At 42.3% G+C, this 13,472-nt stretch overlaps 1 protein-coding gene and 1 pseudogene across 4 annotated transcripts in view; one reads left to right on the top strand and one right to left on the bottom strand.

Annotated features, from left to right (window-relative positions):
- Positions 1-265: 265 nt before the first annotated feature.
- On the bottom strand, positions 266-3,803 carry LOC308346592 (glyceraldehyde-3-phosphate dehydrogenase-like; annotated as a pseudogene). Its single transcript has 2 exons — positions 3,777-3,803; positions 266-1,295 (listed from the first exon to the last, which is right to left on the bottom strand). The product of its transcript is annotated as a glyceraldehyde-3-phosphate dehydrogenase-like (transcript).
- Positions 3,804-8,349: 4,546 nt separating this feature from the next.
- The window catches only part of CYFIP1 (cytoplasmic FMR1 interacting protein 1), a 119,991-nt gene continuing 114,868 nt past the window's right edge, over positions 8,350-13,472 (top strand). For 2 of the 3 annotated variants that reach the window (XM_080809536.1, XM_080809535.1), the window contains exon 1: positions 8,350-8,452. The gene's annotated coding sequence lies outside the window, so the exon portion shown is untranslated. The remainder of the gene's footprint in view (positions 8,453-13,472) is intronic. The other variant, XM_080809537.1, reaches the window with a different exon arrangement.

Below are 13,472 nucleotides of genomic sequence, written 5' to 3'. Positions count from 1 at the left end.
TTTGTGGATTTTTCCATTTTCCTTCTGCTATTTTTTTTGGAGGGAGAGCTTGGTACAATATACTTTATATTGATGGTATTGATAGTACATGACAAGGTAGAGCTCCCCAAGTCCTTCCCCTTCTTCAGAGGGTCTAGGATGGAAACTGTGTAGGGCTAGGGAGATTCTCAGGGTGTTGGGGGATGAATTGGGGGTCAGGACTCTCCAGCAGCTGAGGACCTCTCTCTTCCTCTTGCTCTCGGGGGGCAGTTGGTCCAGGGCACTCTTATTCTTTAGAGGTCATGTGGACCATAAGGTCTACCATCCATTTGATGTAGCCAAATTCATTGTCATACCAGGAAATGAGCTTGACACAGTGGTCATTGAGAGCAATGCCGGCCCTGGCATTGAAAGTGGAAGAGTGGGTGTCACTGTTGAAGTTGCAGGAGACACCCTGGTCTTCAGTGCAGCCCAGAATGCCCTTGAAGGGACCCTCTGATGCCTGCTTCACCAATTTCTTGATATCATCATATTTGACAGCTTTCTCCAGGAAGCAGGTCAGATCCATGACTGACGCAATGCTTATGGGGACATGGAAGGCCAAGACATTAAGCTTCTCATTCATTTCAGGGATGACCTTGTCTATAACCTTGGCAGTGCCAGTAGAAGCAGGGATGGTTTTCTGTACAGGCCCTCAGCCATCATGCCACAGCTTCCCAGAGGGGCCATCCATGGTCTTCTGGGTGGCAGTGTTGGCATGGACTGTGGTCATCAGTCCCTCCATGACACCAAATTGTCATGAATGAGTGTGGCCAGAAGGGCCAAATAGTTGATGGTGCAGGAGGCATTGCGGATAATCTTGAATAAGTTGTCATACTTATGGTTCACACCCATCATAAACATAGGGACATAAGCAGAAAGGGCAGAAATGATGACCCTCTTGGCCCTATACCATCAAGGGAGCCCCAGCCTTCTCCATGGTGGTGAAGAGACTCCATAACATACTCAGCACCAGCATCACCTATTTGATGTTGGCAGGATCTCATTCCAGGAAGATGGAGATGGGGTTTCCATTGACAATAAGTTTCCCATTCTCAGTCTTAATCATGCTGTTGAATTTGCAGTGGGTGGGCTCATACTGGAATATGAAGACCATGTAGTTAAGGTCAATGAAGGGATCAAGTGGTGGCAATGTTCACTTTGCCAGACTTAAAAGCAGCCCTGGTAAACAGGTGCCCAATATGACCAAATTCTTTTACTCCAACCTTCACCATCATGTGTCAGGGACATGGCTGGCATTGCACCAGAAGATGCCACTATGTATTGAACAGGGAGGAGCAGAGAGCCCCTTCTGGTGTTGATTTCTAGTTTCATCATAATCAAAAAAGATGTTTTGTATGATTGCAATCTTTTAAATTTTCTAAAGACTTATTTTGTAGCCTAACATCTGGTCTATTATGGAGAATGTTCCTTATGCACTTAAGAAAAATGTGTATTCTGCTGTTGTTGAGTAGTGTTCTGTATGTGTTTTTTAGGTCAGATTGATTTTTAAAAAACTTACTACAAAGCTATAATGATCATAACATACAGTAATCATAACAATGTGGTACTGGCACAAAGACAGACATATAGACCAATGAAATAAAATAGAAATCTCATAAAGAAACCCTCAGATAAGTGGTCAAATGATTTTTGACCAAATAAGGAAATAGAATACTTGGACAATATGTCCTTAGCATTTTAATAATAGTTTTTAAAAATCGTACTCTGATAATTCCAACATCCCTGCCATATGTGAGTCTGGTTCTTTTGCTTGCTCTACCTGTTTAAACTGTGTTTTTGCATGTTAGCATGCTTGTAATTTTTGTTTAAACATGTATATGATGTAGTGGCGATGCTGGCAGGCTGGCTCCAGGAGCCCAGAGAGAGTCCTGCGGAACCAGCCAGCAGGGCTACGCATATAGAAATCAAACTTGAGCTAGCAGGAGGTAAAAGCGGAGTTTACTGAAGATATAGAGGGAGTGCAGAAAGAGACAGAGTGTCTGGGAGACTCAGAAAGGAAAGGAGGGAGTCTTGTCTTTCATCAGCCTCCAACCTGATATCCAAACTAATCCACCATTTCTGTCACCACTCTGAGCCAGGCAAGACAAAAACCAGTTCCCCCAACAACCCCCAGACAAGTCAGAACATTGTAGACAACTCCCACTTTTTTCCTTTTACCTTAAGGGAGGACCAGAAATTAAGCAGGGAGGGAGTCGGCAAGTGTGATCAAAAATGTGATGAAATTTTTGTTTAGAATGTTTTGAGTGCAACTTTTTCTTGATTGTGTATTTGTTTGTTGCTACAGATTCTTCTTCCTCTTCTTTTTTAAAGAGATAGACAGAGAGAGGGGTGAGAGGGGCAGAAGGAGAGGGAGAATGTTAAGCAGACTCTGATCCCAGTGTAGAGCCCAAGGTGGGGCTGGATCTCATAACCCTGAGATCATGACCTGAGCAGAAATTAAGATTCAGATGCTAAGCTGACTGAGCCATCCAGGTGACGTGTGCACTCCCCACCCCCCTGCTTTTTTTTTTTTTTTTAAGTAGGCTCCGTATTCAGTGTGGACCCCAACAGGGGGCTTGAATTCACTCATGACCCTGAGATCAAGGCCTGAGCTGAGATCAAGAGTCAGACACCCAGGTGCCCTATGTTGCTGTGGGTTCTTAACTGGTTTATAGAATACTCACAAAGCTACTTTGGTCAGTATGATGTTTACTCGGTGTTTCTGTGGAAGAACAAGGGCCTAGGGCTTCCTATTCTGCCATCTTGCTCACACCAACCAATATTTATCTTTTCTATGTGGTAAAATTATGTAATAATTTTGAGATTCATCCATTTTGTGATAAAACTTGGACCAGTCATTTTCTCCTTGTAATTATTTAGTAATACTCCATTGTCTGAATATAACACAATTTATTTATCCATTTTTCCCAGTTATGTTCTCTGAGTTGTATCTAGTTTTCACTATCATGAATGTTCACTATCATAAGAATGTTCATGTACAAGTCTTTGTGTAGAGGTAAATTTTCATTTCCCTCGGGTAAATACATAAAAATAGAATTACTATACCATAGTGTATGTGTGTGTGTGTATAAATAAAATAAAACTTGGATCATTCTTTCCTTTATACATAAATATAAATATATAAACACACATGCACATATATACATAAATTAGGAAAAATATATAACACTGATTTTGATAAGAGGTTTTACAATTTTGATAGAATCAATTTATCATTTTTTAAAAAATATATTGACTAAAGAGGTTAGTACTTTTTTTGTCTTAAGAAGTTTTAGCTACATCTACTCTAAGATTATGAAATTATGCTCTTATGTTTTCTTCTGGAAGTTTTATATCTTGAGGTTTCACATTTAGGTCTATGTCCATATTGAACTAATTCCTTTCTTTTTTTAAGATTTTATTTATTTATTAGACAGAGAAATCACAAGTAGGCAGAGACGCAGGCAGAGAGGGAGGAGGAAGCAGGCTTCCCGCTGAGCAGAGAGCCCGATGCAGAGCCCGATGCGGGGCTCGATCCCAAGATCCTGAGATCATGACCTGAACAGAGGCTCAACCCACTGAGCCACCCAGATGCCCCCGTATTGAGCTAATTTCTATAGATGGTGTGTGAAAGGAGAAGCTTCAGGTTTTTTCCACATGGTTATGGCATTATTTAGAACCATTTTTTTAAAAAGACCCTTTGTATTTCTCCTTTCATTGAATTATTTTAGCACCTTTACAGAGTATCAACTGACCATGCAAGAGGGCTTGTCTTTGTCCATTTGGGCTGCTATAACAGAATGTCATAGATGGGTGGCTAATAAACAACAGAATTTTATTTCTCAAAGTTCTGAAGGCTGAGAAGCCCAAGATCAAGGTGCTGGCAGATACGGTGTCTGGTAAGAGCCTACTTCTTGGCTCATAGACCTGTAACCTCACATAAGTGGAAGAGATGAAGGAACTCTTTGGGATCTCTTTTCTAAGGACACAAATCCTATTCATGAAGGCTCCACCATCACTACCTAATCAACTTTCAAAGCAACCAACATAAATTTCAAGATACGAATTTTGAGGGGCATCTGCCTGGCTCAGGTGGTAGAGCTTGCAACTCTTGATCTCAGCATTTTGAGTCCAAACCCCACATTGGGTGTAGAAGTTACTTAAAAATTTAAAAAATATATGAATTTGGGGGGACAAAAGATTCAGTTTATAGCAGGACTTATTTCTCACTACTCTTCTTCACTAATCTATTTGTACATCCTTATTCCAGACCACACTTTTAATTACTGTGGTTTTATAAAACTGGTATTGTTTCTTCATTGGATGTTTTATAGAATTCACCAGTGAATCTAAATAGAGATTTTCTTTGAAGGAAGGTTTTATATTACAGATTCAATTATTTTCTCCTACCAATATGGAACTATTCAGATTTTCTATCTTTTTTTTTCCTTTCATCAGTTTGGAAAGTCATGTTTCTAAGAAATTTATGTTTCTTTTGAATTTTTAAATTTACTGCCATGAAGTTTTCCATACAATTCTTTTTAACATCCTTTTATTTGATAAGAAATCACTGGTGTCTCCCTTTTTATTTTTGCAGTTGGTAATTTATGTTTTCCTAAAATCAGTTTTACTAGGATATAACAACTCTATTAATTTTTTTAAAGTAAGCTTTATGCCCAATGTGGGTCTTGAACCCATGACCCCAAGATTAAGAGTTGCATACTGCACTGCCTGAGCTAGCCAAGAGCCCCTCTATAACATTTTTAAAAGGCAGCTTTTTTGTTCGATCATCTGTTTTCTAGTTCACTGATACTTGTCCTTAACTTTATTGTTTCTTTCACTTCTATTTTCTTTGGATTTCATTTGCTTTTTTTTCCCTCATTTTTTTGAGGTGGAAGTTTAGATAATTGATTTTAAACCTTTCCTGTTTTATAATATACGCATTTCATATATAAACTTTCCCTCTGAGCATTCATTTAGATGCATCTTGCAAATTTGGATGTTGCTTTTTTGTTATTAATCCAGCATATTTAAAATTTTCCATTTTGATTTCTCCTTTTATCAAAAGGTTATTTAGAGGTACATTATTTTATTCTATAATATTGGAGCATTTGCAAAATTGTGCTTTTATTATTGCTTTCTAGTTTAATTCCATGGTGGTCAGAGAAGGTACTATATGATTTCAACCCTTTGAAATCTATTGAGATTTGTTTTACTTCCTAGCATATGGTACATTTTGTGACTGTTATGTACATATTTGAAAACTTCAGTTCTTCTTAGTAATATCTTGAAGATTCAGTATAAAGGTTTGAACATCTTTTATTAAATACAATGTATTCTGTATTCTGTTTTGTGAGGGTACTATTTGGGTCAAATAGATCAATTGCTTTTTATTTTATTTATTTAAAAAAATATTTTTTTATTTAAGTAATCTCTGCCCCCAATGTGGGGCTCAAACTCACAACCCCAAGATCAAGAGTCCCATAGCTCTTTCAACTGAGCCAGCCAGGCCCTCCAGTTAATTGCTTCTTAAATTTTTCTGTATCATTACTTATTTTTGTGTCTGCCTGTTCTATCAATTACTAAAAGAGGATTAGGATCTCTAATTATGACCATGCACTTCTTCTTTTGATTCTTTTTCCCAAGCATTCCACAGCTTATTTTGTGTGTACATACTTAAAATTTTTTTCTTAATTAGTTGATCTGTTTATCTTTATCAAATGTCCCTTTTAATTTCTTTTTTTAAAGATTGATTTATTAGAGAGAGAGAGAGTGCAGGTAGGGAGGTGCAGAGGGAGAGGGAGAGAGAGTCCTTTAAACAAACTCCTTACTTGAGTGCAGAGCCCAATACAGGGCCCCTGCCAAGCCAAGGTCGGGGGCTGGAGGGGGAGCCCTGGGTAGGGAACTCAATCTCACAACTGTGAAAACAGAACCTGAGCTGAAACCAAGAGTGTGACACTTAACCTACCGCACCACCCAGGAGCCCCTGTCCTTTTTATTTCTGGTGACACTTTGTCTTGAAGTCTTTGATATTAATAGAGTCACTCCAACTTTCTTATGATTATTATGTAAATGATATATTGTTTTCCATCTTTTTTTAAAGGATTTTATTTATTTATTTATTTGACAGACAGAGATCACAAGTAGGCAGAGAGAGAGAGAAAGAGGAGGAGGAAGCAGGCTCCCTGCCAAGCAGAGAGCCCGATGTGGAACTCGATCTCAGGACCCTGAGATCATGACCTGAGCCGAAGGCAGAGTCTTAACCCACTGAGCCACCCAGGCGCCCCTGTTTTCCATCTTTTTAATGTCAATTTCTTTGTGTCCTTATAAAGCATCACTTTTTTTTTTTTTTTTTTTAGATTTTATTTGCCTTTTTGAGAGAGCGAGAGCATGATGAATGAGGGCAGGAGCAGAGGGAGATGGAGAAGGAGAAGCAGACCCCGCTGAGCAGGGAGTCCAGTTAAGGTTGGATCCCAGGACCTGGGGATCACCACCTGAGCTGAAGGCAGACCCTTAACTGCTTAACCAACAGAATCCCCCACCCCTGCCCACACCTGAAAAGTATGTCTCTTTTAAATAGCATATAATTGGGATTTGTTTTATTCAATGTGATAATTTATCTTTAATTGGAGTGTTTAGTCCATTTATATTTAATGTAATTGCTAATATGGTTGGATTTAAGCCTAACAGCTTGCTGTTTGTTACTGCTTATCCTGTGTGCTTTTTGCTTCTTTGCTGCCTTCTTTGGATTGAGTATATTTCAGCATTCTGTTTTATTTCTTCTCTTGGATTTTTAGCTGTGCCTCTTATTTTTTTCCCATTAGTTGTTTCAGGAATTACAATATTTTTTTTTTTTTTTAAATTTTTTTTTTAAGATTTTATTTATTTATTTGACAGACAGAGATCACAAGTAGGCAGAGAGGCAGGCAGAGAGAGAGGGAGAAGCAGGCTCCCCGCCGAGCAGAGAGCCCGATGCGGGGCTCGATCCCAGGACCCTGAGATCATGACCTGAGCCGAAGGCAGAGGCTTTAACCCACTGAGCCACCCAGGCGCCCCAGGAATTACAATATTTTTTAAAATATCACAATACACCTTGAATTTGTATTCTATCACTTCACCTGCAGTGCAAAAATAAAACAAAACAAAACCCTTTGGAACCTGACATTGAGGCTCAGCCCTGGGCAGAGAGAAACAGTAATTTGACTGCAAATGTGTGGGCTGGGAACCAGAAAGTCACTCAAAACGCATGTTTTGTAGGAATGCCAGGGACCTCCAGGAACTTCTAAAAAAAAAAAATGTTCTCTGAATATTTAGACAACCGGTAGATTGTGGTCTAGTCAGGATCCATTTGCTGTGACTTTTTGCATTATCCAGAGGACAGACGGAAGTAAGCAAACCTCTTGTGGTTTTCATAGTCTAGTGGCCAGATTAGAATACTTGATGCCCATCATTATTGTTCTTCATTAGAACCAGAATGCCAGTGGGTGGGTGAAGGGGAAGTGGATAGGCGAGGGTCGGTGCGGAGTTTAGGGTAATTGCTTGTGACAAGCTTACTCCATTCACTGTTTTCATATAATTTGTCACTGAGCTGACCTGTCTCGGGATTGTTCTGGGGGACTTGTTCAAATCAAGTTTTCCTCTGTCAGCCGTTCCCACAGGTGTGCACGCGGGTTTACCCCTGGCTCAGGGAGAGATGGCATTGTACAGATGGGATCACTGCAGGGCCCGTCGAAGTCATATTCTCCTAGTTGGCGGAGCTCTGGCGGTCTGTCCCTGTCGCGCCCAGTTCCTCACCGCCTGCCACACTCCGGCCTGCGAAGCGCAGGTGTGCGCACCCCCTAGCTGGCAGTGGCGCCCGGTGGGCGCGCGCTGGGTGCTCGCCCCCCGCCCCCGGCGCCCGGCGCCCGCCAAGCCTCTTCAGCATGCATCCACCCACAGCCCTGATCCGGTGGAGACTCCTGCAGGGTGCGGATCTCCGCCCCTTTTCCTCCACGAGCCCAACGGCTCCCCTGGGGGGTGTCCCACGGCAGCGCTGCCCAGCAGTCCCACGTAGAGCTGAGGTCGTCTGAGCCGGCAGGTGGCTCTCCGAGATCTCCGCAGAGAGCATCGTGGGCAGCCAGAGGAGAGCACGGCCAGGGCCTCTCCGCCGCCTCCCTACAGCCGATAGGCGTAAGGCGTGCGCTGCCGGGCGGGATCTGCGGGGCTGTGGAGAGCGCGCCAGGCAAAGGAGGGAGCAGCCAGGCCGCGGCCGGAGCGGGGAGGGAGGAGCGCCGGGAGGAAGAGGCCGAGCCGGGAGAGCCCCCGCCCCGGGAGGAAGGGGAGGAGGCCGGGTGTTTCCTGGCGCATTCCCGGCCCGCCCGAGTGACTCACTCAGCCAGGAAACTCCCAGAGCCTGCCTGGGACCCCGGAGCCGCCGCCGCCCCCGACCCAGGTGAGGAAGGCTGCTGACCCTGCCCAGCCCTGCAACTCCCGTGGGGTACGGGCGGACCCTGGAACCCAATCGGGCATTACGGCGGAGCGGCCGCACCCCGGCCCCGCGGGCGGCCAGGACTTGGTTCTCCGCGGCGCGGCCTCCCCGCCCGCGCGGCCTCCCGGGGATCGCCCCGGCCCCGGCACGCCAGTTCCCGAGCCTCCGAACCCCCAGTTGCAGCGCATCCCGGCCTGTGCGCCCGTGGATGGACACCCTCACATTCCCTGCCCCGAAGCCTTTCGACCCTTGACCCCTGACCCCGCGCCCCCGGCCCCTGCGCCCGGCTTCCCGCATCCGTAGCCCCTGGCACGTGGCAGAGCTCCAGTGGGGAGGGGATGTGTGTTGGTGTTTTGTAGTTATTGTTGGAAAGTGAGGCGCAGACAGCTCGGACTGATACCGTGCGACCAGACCCGAACCAGGTTTTGCTTCTTTGTGCCCCTCTCTGAGGGAAGGAGGGCGACTCCGGCCAAGCGAAACCATTTTACAGATTCTTGGAGATGAGTTTTGGGCTTTGTTAAGGCGCCAGGATTGTTAACGTGGGCAGCGCTGTTCGCAAGCCATACTGAATTGTGTATTTTAAGCCTGAAATGCGTGCGTTTAGTTTGCAGCACGTTGTGGGTGTGAGAAAAATGGTGAGAGTAATTTGGAAATGGGGTTTAAGGAGTGTTTTTTTAAGCTGGGAGTGGCGTCCAGACCATGTCCACTCGTGTTCTGTCTGAACAGTACGGATAGCAATTGCTTATTAAACCCAGGGTTGGATGATCTGCGCTTCTGTGGGTAACCGAGACTTTGGAGTGTTTCTTTTCTAGTAGTCGAGGGTACTGCGTGCTGCATTGGACAGTTTTTGCTGCTTCTTGAGCCCAGGAGAATTTCTTGGCCTTTTTCTAATATTATTCCTTAAATGATTCGTGATTGAAGCAGCAGTGGTGCCGGGTGCCATATATCAGATTGCTGTGCTTGACACTCCGTCACTAACTCAGAGTAGCTTAGTGATTGTGCCGGAAAATCTTCTCCAGGTTCAGCAGCCAGAGGCTGCAGTTTCTGATTGCTGCGTGCTGCGGTGCCTCCACCACCGACAGTCCCACCTAGGCTGTTCCTTATCCCTGAATGTCTTAGTGGTTTTCCGTGTGAAGTGTCAATGTGCAGGCACAGAACTGGAAAGAAGTCACTATTATTTAAACTTGGACCACAGCAAGTATGCATTTGTAGGAATTCAATAGGAATTTGGTGCTAATATTTTGATTCCCGGCTGCCTTCTGCCCCTGCAGCATCATCTCCGTGACAGAGGCAAACAGAATTGTGGTGGAAAACATTCCCTGTGTTAACATGTATGTTCCTATGCTGATAGGTCGCTCAAAGAAAAATTTTCTGTTGTTTTTTTGTATGTGTGTTTATTTGGCTTTATTTTTAAATTTACGTGTAGTAAAGTTTGTTTTTTGGTGTATGATTATGAGTTTTGACAAATACACGGTCAGAGGACTCCCATCGCAATCAAGATACAGGAAAAAAAAAAAAGATACAGAACAGTTCTGTCACCCCCAAAATTCCTTCAACTGTCTCTTTGTAGGCAGCCCCTCTCCACTTTCACAACTCTTGGCAACACCTGAGTTGTTTTCTGCTCCTACATTTTGCTTTTTCCAGAATATGTGGCCTTTGAGTGTGGTTTAGTTCATTTAGCATAAAGCATTTGAGATTAATCTATTTTCTGATTTGTCCCTGAGGGTAAAGACATAAAGTTTTGATAAGTATACATTTAGGATACAACCTGAGAGATTGAAATAATATATTTCTTTAAAGATTTATCTATTTCTTAGAGAGAGGGAGAGCGAGAGAGAGCGCGCGCGCGCAGGCCTTCCTATGTGAGTTGGGGGAGGAGAAGAGGGAGAGAATCTCAAGCCTTCTCCCACCAACCCAGAGCCCCTGGTTGGCTGGATCCCACCACCAGAGATCACCGCCAGAGGGGAAACCTAGAGGCTGTCGATCCACTGACTGAGCCATCAGGTGCCCCTCAAATAGTATTTTTAGGTCAGGAAAAATTATAAAATGCCCACTTATTAAAAAATAGAAAAGCACAGAACCATGTATATTAAAAGTGAAATTCCTTCAGTACTTCTGTGGTACTATATAGCCTTTTCTGTGCATACATGTAGTTTTTAGGTTTTTTGTGTCCTTTAGTAACATAATGAGATCATATTGCATATATTATCATACCTTTCCACTTAATGATTTTGGCTCATTTTAAGATCTTGGAGATCCTTTTGTATTGGCATATGCAATATGTATACACAGATTTTCCTTCACTCTTTTTTTTTTTTTTAAGATTTTATTTATTTGAAAGAGAGTGAGCAAGAGAGCTCATGTGTGCACAAGCAGGTGGAGGGGCAGAGGGAGAGGGAGAAGCAGACTCCCTACTGAGCAGGGATCCCAGGACCCAAGATCATGATCTGAGCCAAAGGCAGATGCTTAACCCACTGAGCCACCCAGGCGCCCCTCCTTCATTCTTTTTAACGGTTGTATAGTGTTCCATGGTGTGGGTATATTTATTTAATCAGCCTCTCGTTATTTGACATTGTTCTTTCATATTTGTCACCACCATAGTCAGTGCTTTTGTTTATAGCTTTGTGCACGTATTCAAGCCTACTATTCTGGAAGTGAGTTTGGGTTAAAATAATAGCTAACATTTCTTGAGCACCTATGCTCCAACATTGTTCTAAGCCAGGGCTATTTTTCCTGTAAAGGTCCAGATGGAGAATATTTATGCCTTTTGGGGCCATATGGTCTTTATTACAACTACCTCATTCTACTGTTGTAACATCAAAGCAGCATAGACAATATGTGATGAGAGTGTGGCTGTGTTTTAATAAAACTTTAGTTACAGAAACAGGCAGTGTTGCTAATTCTTGTTCTAAGTATTTACATACTAATTATTCTCACAACCATCAAAGGTAGGTGCAGTTATTGGATGAGGAAATTGACAAAGAGAAATGGAGTATATGTCCAAGATTATATGCCTGGTAAGTAGCAGAGCCAGACTTTGAATCCAGTCACCTGACTCACATACTTCAGGTTAAAAATTAGAAAGAATCTGCCCAATATACCTTGCCCCAAATGTTATAATCTAGGATCTGACCCTCACACACTTACTGAATCACCTGTGATTCTTTTAAGGCACTGTGCTTGCTCAGGTACCACTCCAGGAGCATTTGCCTCCCCACTCCCCTGTTGTTCTCTCACTCTGTGACTGTGTTCTGGCTTTTGGTTTGCATTGCACTAGCACTGCCTTATAGAGAGATCAGGTCAATGCCTAGAAGACAGAGACTTGAGCAGGTGAGATCAGGTTGGGTCCTGGCAAGTCTTCTGCTTTGATTGTTGATTCTGTCTGCTCCAGTGTGATTATCTGAGGTCAAATGGGCACATTGCTTGGCCTGCCTTGGCACATTTTCTTTCTTTGGTAACATGGGAAAAGTACCTCTTAGATTCTCATGAAGATCAAATGAGACAATATAGGAAAATACTGTAGAAGGAGCAGTTATTATTAGTGCTATGTTTTCTGAAGTTTTTATATTAAAAATGTATTTTATAAAAGTGAAGTTTTAAGTAACCCGTTGAAGCTATTTTTATTGTTTTTGCTACTAAAATTTAACCATCTCTTAGCAGTCGTGGGATAGTATGGATTAATAACACCGACATAATTTAAGAGTTTTATTTTAGCCACTTCAATAAGGACAGAGAGAGAAAAGGCATGCAAGTTGGCAGGGGAAATGAAACTCTTATTTGCAGACAACGTGATAATCTACATAAAAATCCAAGGCATTTATGAAAATGCTATTAGGACTAGTAAGTGAGATTAGTAAAATCACAAAATACAAAGTCAACACACGTCAGTCAGTCACTCTACATACTAGCAATGTATGATTAGAAGTTGAAACTTTAAAATACCATTTCCAGTAGCTTCAAAAAAATCAAATACTTAGATATAAATCTAAAACCACAGGATCTATGTCCTGAAAACGACAAAACGCTGATGAATGAAAACAAAGGTGATATAAATAAATAGAGAAGTCAGGGTTTGGAACACTCATCATAGTAAAGGTGTCAGTTCTGTCCAAATTGATCTCTGTATTTAACATAATTCCAATCAAATATCTCAGCAAAGAGATATTTTAAACTACTTTATTGAGTTACAATGTACATAATTCACTTACTTGAGTCATGCAGTGATTTACGGTAGATTTACAGGGTTATACAGCCAGCACCATAACCAGTTTTAGAACATACTTATCAGCCCAGTGAGATTCCACATGACCCAAAAGGTAATCCCCATTTCTAACCCTACTCTAGCTAATCACTAATTTATTTTCTGTCTTCTGCCTTTTCTGACCATTTAACATAAAGGAAAGTATGCAATTTGTAGTCTTTATGTGTGGCTTCTTTTACTGAAAGTACCATTTTTGGAGTTCATTTCTGTTGTGGCATGTAATTCATTCCTTTTTGGTACATTGTATTCCATCGTATGGACATATCACCTTTTCTTTATCCATTTGCCAGATGATGAACTGTTGGTTGTTTTCATTTTTTTGCCTGTTGTGAACAATGCTGCTGTAAAGACCCATGTGCAAGTCTTTGTATGGATATATGTTTTATTTTCTTTTAGGTAGAAACCTAGTAGTGTTATTGCAGGGTCATAAGAAAATTTGTTTAATTAAAAAAATTTTTTAAAGATGTATTTATTTACTTGAGAGAAAGAGAGAACACACGAGGCGGGGAAGGGCAGAGGGAGAGAGAGAGTCTCAAGCAGACCCTTTGCTGAGTGCAGAGCCTGATGCTGGGCTTGATCTCGTGACCCATGAGATCAGGACCTGAGCTGAAATCAAGAGTTGAACACTCAACTGACTGAGCCACCCAGGTTACCCCTGTGTTTAATTTTTTTAAAAGAAACCCAACAGGATGTTTTTATAAATAAAAGACAAGCTGGGGCGCC

The sequence above is a fragment of the Martes martes genome, assembly GCF_963455335.1.
Source record: "Martes martes genome assembly, chromosome: 7".
NCBI classification, from domain to species: domain Eukaryota; kingdom Metazoa; phylum Chordata; class Mammalia; order Carnivora; family Mustelidae; genus Martes; species Martes martes.
This window is presented reverse-complemented; position numbering and strand designations above follow the sequence as displayed.